The sequence below is a fragment of the Schistocerca cancellata genome, chromosome 1, assembly GCF_023864275.1.
Source record: "Schistocerca cancellata isolate TAMUIC-IGC-003103 chromosome 1, iqSchCanc2.1, whole genome shotgun sequence".
Classification (NCBI taxonomy): Eukaryota; Metazoa; Arthropoda; class Insecta; order Orthoptera; family Acrididae; genus Schistocerca; species Schistocerca cancellata.
This window is the reverse complement of record NC_064626.1, coordinates 465,033,082-465,045,286: the sequence shown is the minus strand read 5'-3', so window position 1 is coordinate 465,045,286 and position 12,205 is coordinate 465,033,082. Positions and strand designations below refer to the sequence as shown.

General features: G+C 44.0%; 1 non-coding gene across 1 annotated transcript; it reads left to right on the top strand.

Moving 5' to 3' along the window:
- The first annotated feature begins 2,122 nt into the window (after positions 1-2,122).
- On the top strand, positions 2,123-2,197 carry Trnas-cga (transfer RNA serine (anticodon CGA)). Its single transcript has one exon. It is a non-coding gene; the product is annotated as a tRNA-Ser (tRNA).
- Positions 2,198-12,205: the final 10,008 nt, after the last annotated feature.

Below are 12,205 nucleotides of genomic sequence, written 5' to 3'. Positions count from 1 at the left end.
AACTGGCTGACACTGACGGCCGCGGTGCACAAATGCTGCGCAGCTAGCGCCATTCGACGGCCAACACCGCGGTTCCTGGTGTGTCCGCTGTGCCGTGCGTGTGATCATTGCTTGTACAGCCCTCTCGCAGTGTCCGGAGCAAGTATGGTGGGTCTGACACACCGGTGTCAATGTGTTCTTTTTTCCATTTCCAGGAGTGTATTACTTCATTCTACAATAACGTCGAGCACAGTCACCCTTTCGGTGGAAACGCAAAGCCCGGGGTTCGCGGGAAGGGAGGAAAGAAATAATAAAGCCACAATTTTCAGTCTTCGCCACAGATCATACTGCAGTTACAGCATAAATGAAGACGCAAACAAAACTAAGAGATATGATTCTAAAGACGAGAAACGGTATGCTACTAGAGAGATCATGTGTATAATATAAACATCGGATAAAATTAGTACAAGCCAGAATAGTAGACTACAAATGTCAGTGAGCAGAGTACAAGTCGGATACTGAAGCACAGCAGCACTACGTCACGTTATTATGACGGGGAAACATGTCGAAAGAGTGGAATACCTTTCGATAATCATACATAGTGTGATTTTTCGATGCGAATCGAAAATCAGACGATTTGCAGATATGTAGTACGAATGGAAAAGTTACGGACTACTGTTACCATGAATCCGTATTTACGGAGCCGTTGCTGCTTTTCTGTACCTGTGCTGCAAGAAAAATAACTAAAGAATTCGTACGTAAACGGTTACTTTATAAAGTTTTTATGATGCTTCTTCGTCTAGACAAAATATGTTAGTCACAAAAATACCGTAATTGTTTCAGCAGTGAATTAAGTGGAAAAGGGTCATGACTTTGGTAACATTGTTCTTTCTCCAAGCTTGCCCGGCAAAGCCCCTTGAAGTAACTGTAGGGTGTAGCATACATACTTCCTTTTACCTGCCCACTGCAGATTGTCAAGACGTACCGCGAGGTTTGTTGCAGAACAGCTTTTTCTGATATCCATCTTCCTGTTTTGGCCACAGACAGTTTCTAAAAGTTCTTCTAAATGAAACACTTTGGCAGTGATTGTTATCTAAACCATTCACAATAGAAAATGAAGAGCAAGTTTCGTCTGCTGTGCTTTCTGCAGTTGACGTATCTTTACACATTGGAATATTATCGTCCGAGGATGTCTCTTGACTCTCCGAGCACAATACTCATGTATGTCAGTTTCCGCTTCTGTCGGTGTTCGGGGGGATGGGAGGAGTGGAGAAACCAGCCGAGTGGAGTCGCTCGCTCGCGTCATTAGTCATTATCACGATTTGTGAGCGAGAGTTAAATGTCTCCGTTGCGCTGCGCATTTTTTTGTTTATTTACTGCAAAAAAAGCCTTACCAGGATTGGTAGCTAAGGCCTCTCTTACACACGACCAGGAAAAACTGTACCAAAGATGTTACAAAACATTCTCAGAAACACTAATAACAATGATAATAATAATAATAACAATAATAATAATTGACAGTAGTAACGATAATAATAATTTAGAATAATAATAATAATAATAATAATAATAATAATAATAATAATAATAATAATATGAAACTTCCTGGCAGATTAAAACTGTTTTAATCTGCCAGGAAGTTTCATATCAGCGCACACTCCGCTGCAGAGTGAAAATCTCATTCTGGAAACATCCCCCAGGCTGTGGCTAAGCCATGTCTCCGCAATATCCTTTCTTTCAGGAGTGCTAGTTCTGCAAGGTTCGCAGGAGAGCTTCTGTAAAGTTTGGAAGGTAGGAGACGAGATACTGGCAGAAGTAAAGCTGTGAGACCGGGCGTGAGTCGTGCTTCGATAGCTCAGTTGGTAGAGCACTTGCCCGCGAAAGGCAAAGGTCCCGAGTTCGAGTCTCGGTCGTGCACACAGTTTTAATCTGCCAGGAAGTTTCATATCAGCGCACACTCCGCTGCAGAGTGAAAATCTCATTCTGGAAACATCCCCCAGGCTGTGGCTAAGCCATGTCTCCGCAATATCCTTTCTTTCAGGAGTGCTAGTTCTGCAAGGTTCGCAGGAGAGCTTCTGTAAAGTTTGGAAGGTAGGAGACGAGATACTGGCAGAAGTAAAGCTGTGAGACCGGGCGTGAGTCGTGCTTCGATAGCTCAGTTGGTAGAGCACTTGCCCGCGAAAGGCAAAGGTCCCGAGTTCGAGTCTCGGTCGGGCACACAGTTTTAATCTGCCAGGAAGTTTCATATCAGCGCACACTCCGCTGCAGAGTGAAAATCTCATTCTGGATAATAATAATAGTTGCCACTACTAATAATACTGAAATTAACAACTTACATTATTGATAATAAGAATATTAATATAGCGCGAGGCAAATAAAAGTGGTTCGGACAAATGGATACGACTGGACGTGAATGTATTCATTAATGGAGGAGGATAATACCTAAAATTACTTCCAGCAGGATGGAGCAACAGCCAATACAGCAGTCCGAACCTTAGAGCACATCTTCACAGCTGACCGAGTAGTTAGCAGTGGAAATGGCAGTTTGTTCGCGGCCCTAGCTGGTCATCAATGTCACCTAATCTGGCAGTGTGCGATTACTTTGTGTGGGGAGGCCTCAAGACTGTGGTGTATCGCGACAACCCTCATAGTCTTCAAGAACTGCAGCAGAACGTTTCGGATGAGACTGCAGAAATTCCAGCAGTCCAGCTTCGATCCGCCTTCAGCAACTTACTGACGAGTGCCCAAATGTGCCAAGAGATTAATGGTGGTCACTTTCAACCTCTGCTGTAGTGAGGTTAGCACGGTATTTCCTTTCCTGTGCTGTGTTTCTTTGTACCCTAGAACTCTCTTCTCCGGGCTACTTTTATCTGCTCCATCCTGTAGTAAAAGGCCTTAGCAATGTTATAGATTAGTTTAGCACAATTGAACACACGTTTAGTATTATAGGAGGGGAAGAGATAAAGAAAGGGGAGAAGACTGAACCGACAGTGGCAGTGGCTCTTAGGAACAAACAGAATTTAAGTAAAGAACTCTGCCAATATGGGGGAGGGGGGAGTGCAGAAAAATTGTAGAGGAGGGGGGGGGGGACTGACGACAGTGAGCTAAAGACTAGTATAAGGGAGAGATAGCTATTGTGTCTGAAGATGGGTAGGAATTTAATTTCTCAGATTTTTTGAGAAAAATTGTTCCAAATTCGGGTTCCTAATACAGAAAATGATTTAGAGAACATGATAACGTTATGTGATGGTACAGAGACGATATTACTTTGTTGAGAATGGATATTTCTGATGTGCTGTTCAGGTAGACATGTAAGAGTTGAAATAAATAAGAAGGAGTGCAATAACTGAGAAGACGATAGAGAAAACGAAGAGCATGATAGTCTCTACACTTATCGGCAGCAGTGCTTGATCGTAGGGAGGGGTGATACGGTCGAAATAACGTATGCCACTAATGCGGCGCACGCATTCTTTCATTGCAAGTTCTAGACTGCAAGGGAAGTCCTTGGAGCATAACACCACCACAATCAAATATGTGAGTATTAGTGAATCTATGAGGGCCTTTTTAAGCTCTCTAGGAAATAATTTTTTGTATTTCTATAGTGATGGAAGTGACGCTGACATCTTACAGACTGCAGCTGTGTGTTCACTCCAGTCTAAGGGATAGCCCACAATTAACTCCAAGCCGGCCGCAGTGGCGTAGTGACCGAGCGGTTCTAGGCACTTCAGTCTGGAACCGCGCGACTGCTACGGTAGCAGGTTCGAATCCTGCCTCTGGCATGGATGTGTGTGATGTACTTAGGTTAGTTGGGTTTGAGTAGTTCTAAGGTCTAGGGGACAGATGACCTCAGATGTTAAGTCTGTAAGTAGGCTGTTTATGTTTTCTTATTGGCAACGTTACGTAGCGCTCTGTATGAAAATCACTGGCTGTGCTGTGTGCAGTCTGTGGCCAGTTTGCATTGTTGTCAGCCATTGTAGTGTTGGGCAGCGGCAGCTGGATGTGAACAGCACGTAGCGTTGCGCAGTTGGAGGTGAGCCGCCAGCAGTGGTGGATGTGGGGAGGGAGTTGGCGGAGTTTGGAAATTTGTAAAACTGGATGTCATGAACTACTATATATATATTATGATGTTAAGGTAAGTACATTGTTTGTTCTCTATTAAAATATTTCATTTGCTAACTATGCCTATCAGTAGTTAGTGCCTTCCGTAGTTTGAATCTTTTATTTAGCCGGCAGTAGTGGCGCTCGCTGTATTGCAGTAGTTCGAGTAACGAAGATTTTTGTGAGGTGATTGGGAAAGGTATAGGTTAATGTTAGTCAGGGCCATTCTTTTGTAGGGATTATTGAAAGTCAGATTGCGTTGCGCTAAAAATATTGTGTGTCAGTTTAAGCACAGTCATGAATAATTGTTCTAAGGGGGCGTTTCAAGTCCCATAGTGCTCAGAGCCATTTGAAACATTTGAATTGATCCCAAGTTCTTTATAGAACAGGAAAAGGTTATTTCTGTGTCGATAAAATCAGAGAGATTAGAGCCCACACAGAGGCATACCGACAATCCTTCTTTCCACGAACAATACGAGACTGGAATAGAAGGGAGAACCGATAGAGGTACTGAAGGTACCCTCCGCCACACACCGTCCGGTGGCTTGCGGAGTATGGATGTAGATGTAGATGTAGATGCGGTTGCCCTTGACGCTGCATCACAGACAGGACCGCCTGCGATGGTGTACTCAACGACGAACCTGGGTGAACGAATGGCAAAACGTCATTTTTTCGGATGAATCCAGTTTTTGTTTACAGCATCATGATGGTCGCATCCGTTTTTGGCGACATCGTAGTGAACGCACATTGGAAGCATGTATTCGTCCTCACCATACTGGCGTATCACCCGGCGTGATGGTATGGCATGCCATTGGATACACGTCTCGATTTCAGCAGGATAATGCACGACCGCATGTTGCAGGTCCTGTACGGGCCTTTCTGGATACAGAAAATGTTCGACTCTTGCCCTGGCCAGCACATTCTCCAGATCTATCACCAATTGAAAACGTCTGGCCAATGGTGGTCGAGCAACTGGCTCGTCACAATACGCCAGTCACTACTCTTGACGCCGGCCGGGGTGGACGAGCGGTTCTAGGCGCTACAGTCTGGAACCAAGTGACCACTACTGTCGCAGGTTCGAATCCTGCCTCGGACAAGGATGTGTGTGATGTCCTTAGGTTAGTTAGGTTTAGGTAGTTCTAAGTTCTAGGGGACTAATGACCTCAGAAGTTAAGTCCCACAGTGCTCAGAATCATTTGAACTACTCTTGATAAACTGTGGTATCGTGTTGAAACTGCATGGGAAGCTGTACCTGTACATGCCATCCAAGCTTTGTTTGACTCAATGCCCAGGCGTATCAAGGCCGTTATTACGGCCAGAGGTGGTTGTTCTGGGTACTGATTTCTCAGGATCTATGCACCCAAATTGCGTGAAAATGTAATCACATGCCAGTTCTAGTATAATACAGTGTGATTCAAAAAGAATACCACAACTTTAGGAATTTAAAACTCTGCAACGACAAAAGGCAGAGCTAAGCACTATCTGTCGGCGAATTAAGGGAGCTATAAAGTTTCATTTAGTTGTGCATTTGTTCGCTTGAGGCGCTGTTGACTAGGCGTCAGCGTCAGTTGATGCTAAGATGGCGACCGCTCAACAGAAAGCTTTTTGTGTTATTGAGTACGGCAGAAGTGAATCGACGACAGTTGTCCAGCGTGCATTTCGAACGAAGTATGGTATTAAACCTCCTGACAGGTGGTGTATTAAACGTTGGTATAAACAGTTTACAGAGAATGGGTTCTGGACGGCCGAGAACGAGTGATGAAAATGTAGCACGCATCCAGCAAGCATTTGTTCGCAGCCCAGGAAAATCGACTCGCAGAGCTAGCAGAGAGCTGCAAATTCCACAATCAACTGTATGGAGAGTCCTACGGAAAAGGTTAGTTATGAAACCTGAACGTCAACTACCCAAGGCGATGAATCAGGCGCCAGGCAGCCCGTGACAGAGCACTTCATCACTGGCCTCCAAGAAGCCCTGATCTTACCCCCTGCGATTTTTTCTTATGGGGGTATGTTAAGGATATGGTGTTTTGGCCACCTCTCCCAGCCACCATTGATGATTTGAAACGAGAAATAACAGCAGCTATCCAAACTGTTACGCCTGATATGCTACAGAGTGTGTGGAACGAGTTGGAGTATCGGGTTGATATTGCTCGAGTGTCTGGAGGGGGTCATATTGAACATCTCTGAACTTGTTTTTGAGTGAAAAAAAACCTTTTTAAATACTCTTTGTAATGATGTATAACAGAAGGTTATATTATGTTTCTTTCATTAAATACACATTTTTATAGTTGTGGTATTTTTTTGAATCACCCTGTATATTTGTCCAATGAATACCCGTTTATCCTCTGTATTTCTTCTTGGTGTAGCAATTTTAATGGCCAGTAGTGTATTTAAACTGCTTTACAGCTTTAATCGTTCCTTGCAGCAGTAGTGTAGCCCTTCTACCTCCTCCTCCTACTAGATATTCTGTTTTGCTCTTATTTATTCTAAATCTGCCTCGTTCAAAGTAGACATAACATCAGATACTGAGATGTATGGAAAACTGTCGCATCGTGCATAACTTTAAATTTATTACTCCGTTACAAACTTCCTCTACCTGCAATATATTTTGGAAACAGACTAGATGTACCTGCAAAATTATATTATTGTAAAGCACTTAGTTCAGTAGATTCGACGTCATAAACATTGAGATGCTTGAAAGTGAAACTGCACAGCAAAATTTCCTAGAGGTACAGGTGAAATGTTTGTGGAAATACATCTGAAATACATTAAATATACGTGAAAACCTGAGACATGTGCACATGCAGGCTAAGTCACAGGTGAAACACTCAACCTTCACCGGTGGGACGATTTCAGTCAAATTTGGTATACTTTTTTGTTACAATCAAGACAGAACTATGCGGGGGTAAGAAACACCAGCATTATATTTAGGTGAGCGTGATAACGCAGAGGAGATGGACAGACAGCATGGGTAAAGGACGAGGCGGACACAGACAAAGGGGAGGAGGAGATGGAGAGAGAGAGAGAGGGGAATGGGAAATAGACATACAAGAAGAAGAGGAGGTGGTTGACAGAGACAGATAAGAGGAAGAGATGGCGAGAGAGAGAGGGAAGAGAGGTGGTGATGGACATAAAAAGAAAAGAGGAGGCAATGGACTGGGTGAAGCGACGAGGATGAGGTGGACAGAGAGTGGGATGATAGGAAGTTGGACAGAGAGAATGGGGAGAAGAAGATGGACATTGAGTGTGGGATGATGAGATGGAATTAGAGATGGTGAGGAGGAAATGGACAGGGAAAAGGATCAGATGGACGGAAGATGGAGTAGGAGGCAAACAGAAAGAGGGGAGGAGGGAAGAGGCGGATAGAGAGGGGGAGAGGAGGAGGTGAACATAGACTGGGGGAGGGGATTTGATTGAAAGAGGTGGACAGAGAGAGAATGCGTGGAGGAGATGAGAAAGAGCGGATGAAGAATATGACGGGCAGAGAGAGGAGTAAGGAGGAGATGTCTCCACAAAAGACTGGAATATATACGTACCTGGGCAAAGGCAGGTACTCAGCTAGTTAAAAATAATGTTCAAGACTCCCTTCTCATACGTTACTGTGAGTGGTTCCAAAAAAATACCGTCATGCAAAAAATGGTTCAAATGGCTCTGAGCACTATGGGACTCAACTGCTGAGGTCATTAGTCCCCTAGAACTTAGAACTAGTTAAACCTAACTAACCTAAGGACATCACAAACATCCATGCCCGAGGCAGGATTCGAACCTGCGACCGTAGCGGTCTTGCGGTTCCAGACTGCAGCGCCTTTAACCGCACGGCCACTTCGGCCGGCACCGTCATGCATAAACTTCTTTTGGCCGTAGAAGGTTGGCTGGGTGTCCATGTAGAATAGTAGAATATGAAAGAGAGACGAGATAAACTATTTCCAAAGTTACGGATCTCAGATTATAAGACGTAAACCTTGTATGTGGCAAGGAGGGGAACAAAGTAAAGCAAGACGAGTCGCTATTTGCTTACGTAGGTGCTGCGGTTCAGATTACTGGGCCACGCGGTAGAGAAGTGCCGCTGATTAGGCGGCTCGCCGGCGACGGCGCTGGCGTCGCCTGATGACGTAGGACGGGCCTTCCCCGCGGCGAGGCAAGGCAAGGCCACTGATTAAACCCGGCGCGCCGCCCGTCCGCCTGAATGCGCCTGATTACGTTCCTTTCCACGCACGCGAAAGGCGAGAACGAGCAAAGGAAGACCTGCTTTCATTAACTGGCACAAGAGCCGCTTCTGCCAAATGGAACTAACTTGGACCTTTCAGATCTAATGTTCCACTCCAGGAGACGCGCGAGCGTGTGGCTGCGACGCAGCTGTCACACTGATAGGGAGGGTGTAACTTCGCAGATAACACGGACAGTGGGGGAAGAGACAACTGTAGAATTTAATTGTGGATTCTTAATGAACTATCCTACTAGCAGTAAAAAAGTTGGGCAATGCTTTCTAAGTTCGCGGCACGAGGCTGAAACAGTTTTCATAGTTACGATTTCTGCATTACGTAATGAATGCAGAAATGTTTATGAACCATACAGAGAATTAAAATGCATAGAAACAACAAAATAGGAACAAAATAGACCGACGTAAAGACATTTTCTGGAATTCTCCAAGGAAGTGTAACAGGACACTGGTTACAATGTACATAAACGATGTTAAATTATTGAATACATGGTGCTTCGCAGCTTGCAGATATTTATTAAAAGATATCTTGTATGCACCATGAGCTGCATTAGAAATGCTTTATTTGTCAAAAATAATTTTCAGTTTTGTAACTCATCATCAGTGGCATATTATAAACTTCTATAGCCATGACAAGCTTGTCAGTTAATACGACAGAATTTAAATTATGTCCTATGCCATAGCACACACTCAGTCATGTACGCTACTACTGTCAAATTTTACGTAGTGACAACCCCTGATAATGATTGACATAATTGTCATATAGAGTAAACACGGAACTGACAGGTCAAGGGATCTGTCCGATGGCATTCACCGCGGCGGTATCACTGTAGGACATGTTGCAGCGAGACTCGCCCGAAAAAACACCAAATTTGGCCTCTCAGAACTCAATTGTCGGCGTTCATGTCCCCATTTTAGTCTGCGGCGTGAAGGGGTTCTAGTCAATGGAAGCCGACGCGTTTGCAAGCGTGCCACCAGTCCAGCCTAGAAGACGGTGTCGAACCGTCGGTGCATATCCGCACCTCTTGCAGTGCTGCAACGTTGCGCTAAATGGTTAAAATGGGTCTGAGCACTATGGGACTTAACTTCTGAGGTCATCAGTCCCCTAGAACATAGAACTACTTAAACCTAACTAACCTAAGGACATCACACACATCCATGCCCGAGGCTGGATTCGAACCTGCGACCATAGCGGTCGTGCGGTTCCAGACTGTAGCGCCTAGAGCCGCTCGGCTAACACTGTAGACGAAGTTGTTCTGTCTGTAACAGATAAGCGGACAAGATAGCAGTCATTTCGCGCTGTGGTAACATTGCGTTGTCCAGTACCGTGTCGACCTTGTGTACGGCCCTCATCTTCCCACAGGTTCCACATACGCCTCGCTGTTGACGCAACGTCCCTCTACGACCTGCATTGTCACGAAATGACAGACCCGCCTTCCAAAGACCAATTATTTTGAGCCGTTCGAACGCAGTTACATGGCGATATTCACTCTGTGACGTCAGCAAGGAATAATGGTACTCGGTTAAGCGTTTCCACTTCGTATGATTTCTCCACGGCGACTGAGTATTGTGGCAAAGTGACCTGTTCGCTCACAAAAAAGAGGGCGTTGTTGGCCCTACTACGTGCACGCCACCTCTCTGCCATTTAAATCACTTGCTATGCTTCCGCTTTTCTACACGACTCTTATCATGGCGTGTTGAAGACCATTGACGCTGAGTCTTTCAATTCTTAAAAAGAGTATTGTAGATTTATTTGTATTAAAGCCAAGCATAATATGACGAAAGTTCTAAACGCGCAGTGCTATGCTCAGAAAACCCACAAATAAATGAACGAATCGCTTGGCATTATTGTTTGGGAGCACCAGAGGAGAAGACTCAGCACTCTAACAGGAAGAGTATTATTCCTCCGCTCACAATGCGCCCTTGACTTGCAGAGTGTGGAAATTTTGTGTTAAGATTTCTGTTTAGCGCAGCGACTGTAATGGTGGCGTGTACAGTGTGATGTAATGTTTGTGAAATATGTTGATGAGAGGAGCAAAAGCGTCAAACCCTGTTTCGGAACAGAGCCTATTCCTCTCTAGTAGCAGCAACAGGCGCAGGCGAGTTTAACGTCATCTTCCGGCTGACGAATTCAATCAGCAGTGCCACATTTTCTCGAACCACGACACTGTTGGTAGATCTGGAGTTTAATCCAAGAGACTGTGCAAAGTCTGGTGGTCGCCAACTTTACGTCACCTCCCCTCCTTCCCTTACTGACCAAGTACTAGAGGTTAAAATGTCTGCCAACACCATGAACGGATACGGTTAGGTCCGTGTCGAGTTCCTCTGCACAGGGCAGCATATGCAGCATCTTCAGGAGGATTAATATATAATCAGGAAGCAGAGACTAATTCGAATAAAGCATTCCACATAAACGTTTCCGATTTTTGTTGGTTTCAGAGATACAGCCGATTACATAAATAATTTTTCATTTCGCGTGTTGGTACTCGTTTTGCTACGGATTTATCTACCGACTGTTATTCTTATTTTGAAGTTGTGATCGAGTTTACATAATTGCATTTTGCAGCTATAATTGTGATGGTGATTTGTTGCCAGTTCTAGAGAACCAACTAAAAACGTCGGAAGTATTTACAAAGTATAGCCGGTTTTGTAGTGGAAACGCTGCTTTTGCTTGCAGGGAATAGGGCAAGCGATTTCCTACCCACAGAGTACAAAAATATTTTCTCCTGCTTTCAGTAAATTGCGTGCGATTAGTGCATGCCGTGCCCACCAGTAATATTTCAGCTGGACGTGCAAATGAGCAGAGTGTAAATGGCGTGTAAGTCATCATTCGCTTCGTAGGACCACACACGTGATTTCTAGACGTATCAGTGTTCCACATACAAGAATGTGGCCAGTATTGCATATTTACAGCTCCTATTCTTATCATTTACAGCGAATTCGACAACTGCATGAAGGGGATGAAGATAAGCGACTGATATTTTGTCCTCGGTTAATTGTAAAACACCAAGTAATCCCATTAATATTGCATACTGACGAAGCCTCTTCCACTTGTGACGTTACCAATAACATTCGTAACTCACATAAGTGATCCGGCGAAAACTCACATGCCTGTGTGGTGACGCATTTTCAAGAACGCCTCCCTGTGAGTATGTGATGCGGTATGTTAGGCAATCAGTTGACTGGGCCTATTGTTACAGTATCGTCTTACAGGATCCAGTTGTATAGAATCTCTTGAACATGAGTTCCCAGCTTTATTGGAAGCGCTTCCTTTAGTTATAAGGGTATTTATTGCATTGCATTGCATTATTTCCAATTTTAAGTAATGTACTGCTCGCTGACGAAGTCTGATAAAACGGAGGGAAATCCTAACTGAAGGGTGTAATTATTAGTTATTACATACGAAAACTGTAGGTCTTTATCGTGAGTTGGTGATAAAACTAAAAATGACATTTCGGAGTAGTCTCTTCTGTATCAGAAGTATCTTAATAGTTTACAAGAAATTAAATATTCGTTATAAACAACTAGGGAACTTCCCCAGTAACCGTCAGGTGTGGTGTTATTCGGGAGTGGAACATTTCAGAAACAAACCTGCAGGTTTTTTTCCACACCTAAACCTAATAACACGACAAATCCCAGAAATATTGTGTGCGTTTCCCAAGTTTATACCAAAAAGAAAAAAAAAGCACTCTAACTACTGGACACACCAATCACAGAACTTTATTACCTGTTTAGTTACAGAGAGCACGAGTTTAGTGATTACAGGATTTAGGATGGGGTGCTAGTGCGTGCCTGGCGGAAAAATCTAACGAATTAAACTGGTGAACATAATACATTTATTCACAAAAGGTAGTGTACTTAAATAAGGAACGTGTACGAAAATTCTAGCACTATGGTTAAGTAACGACC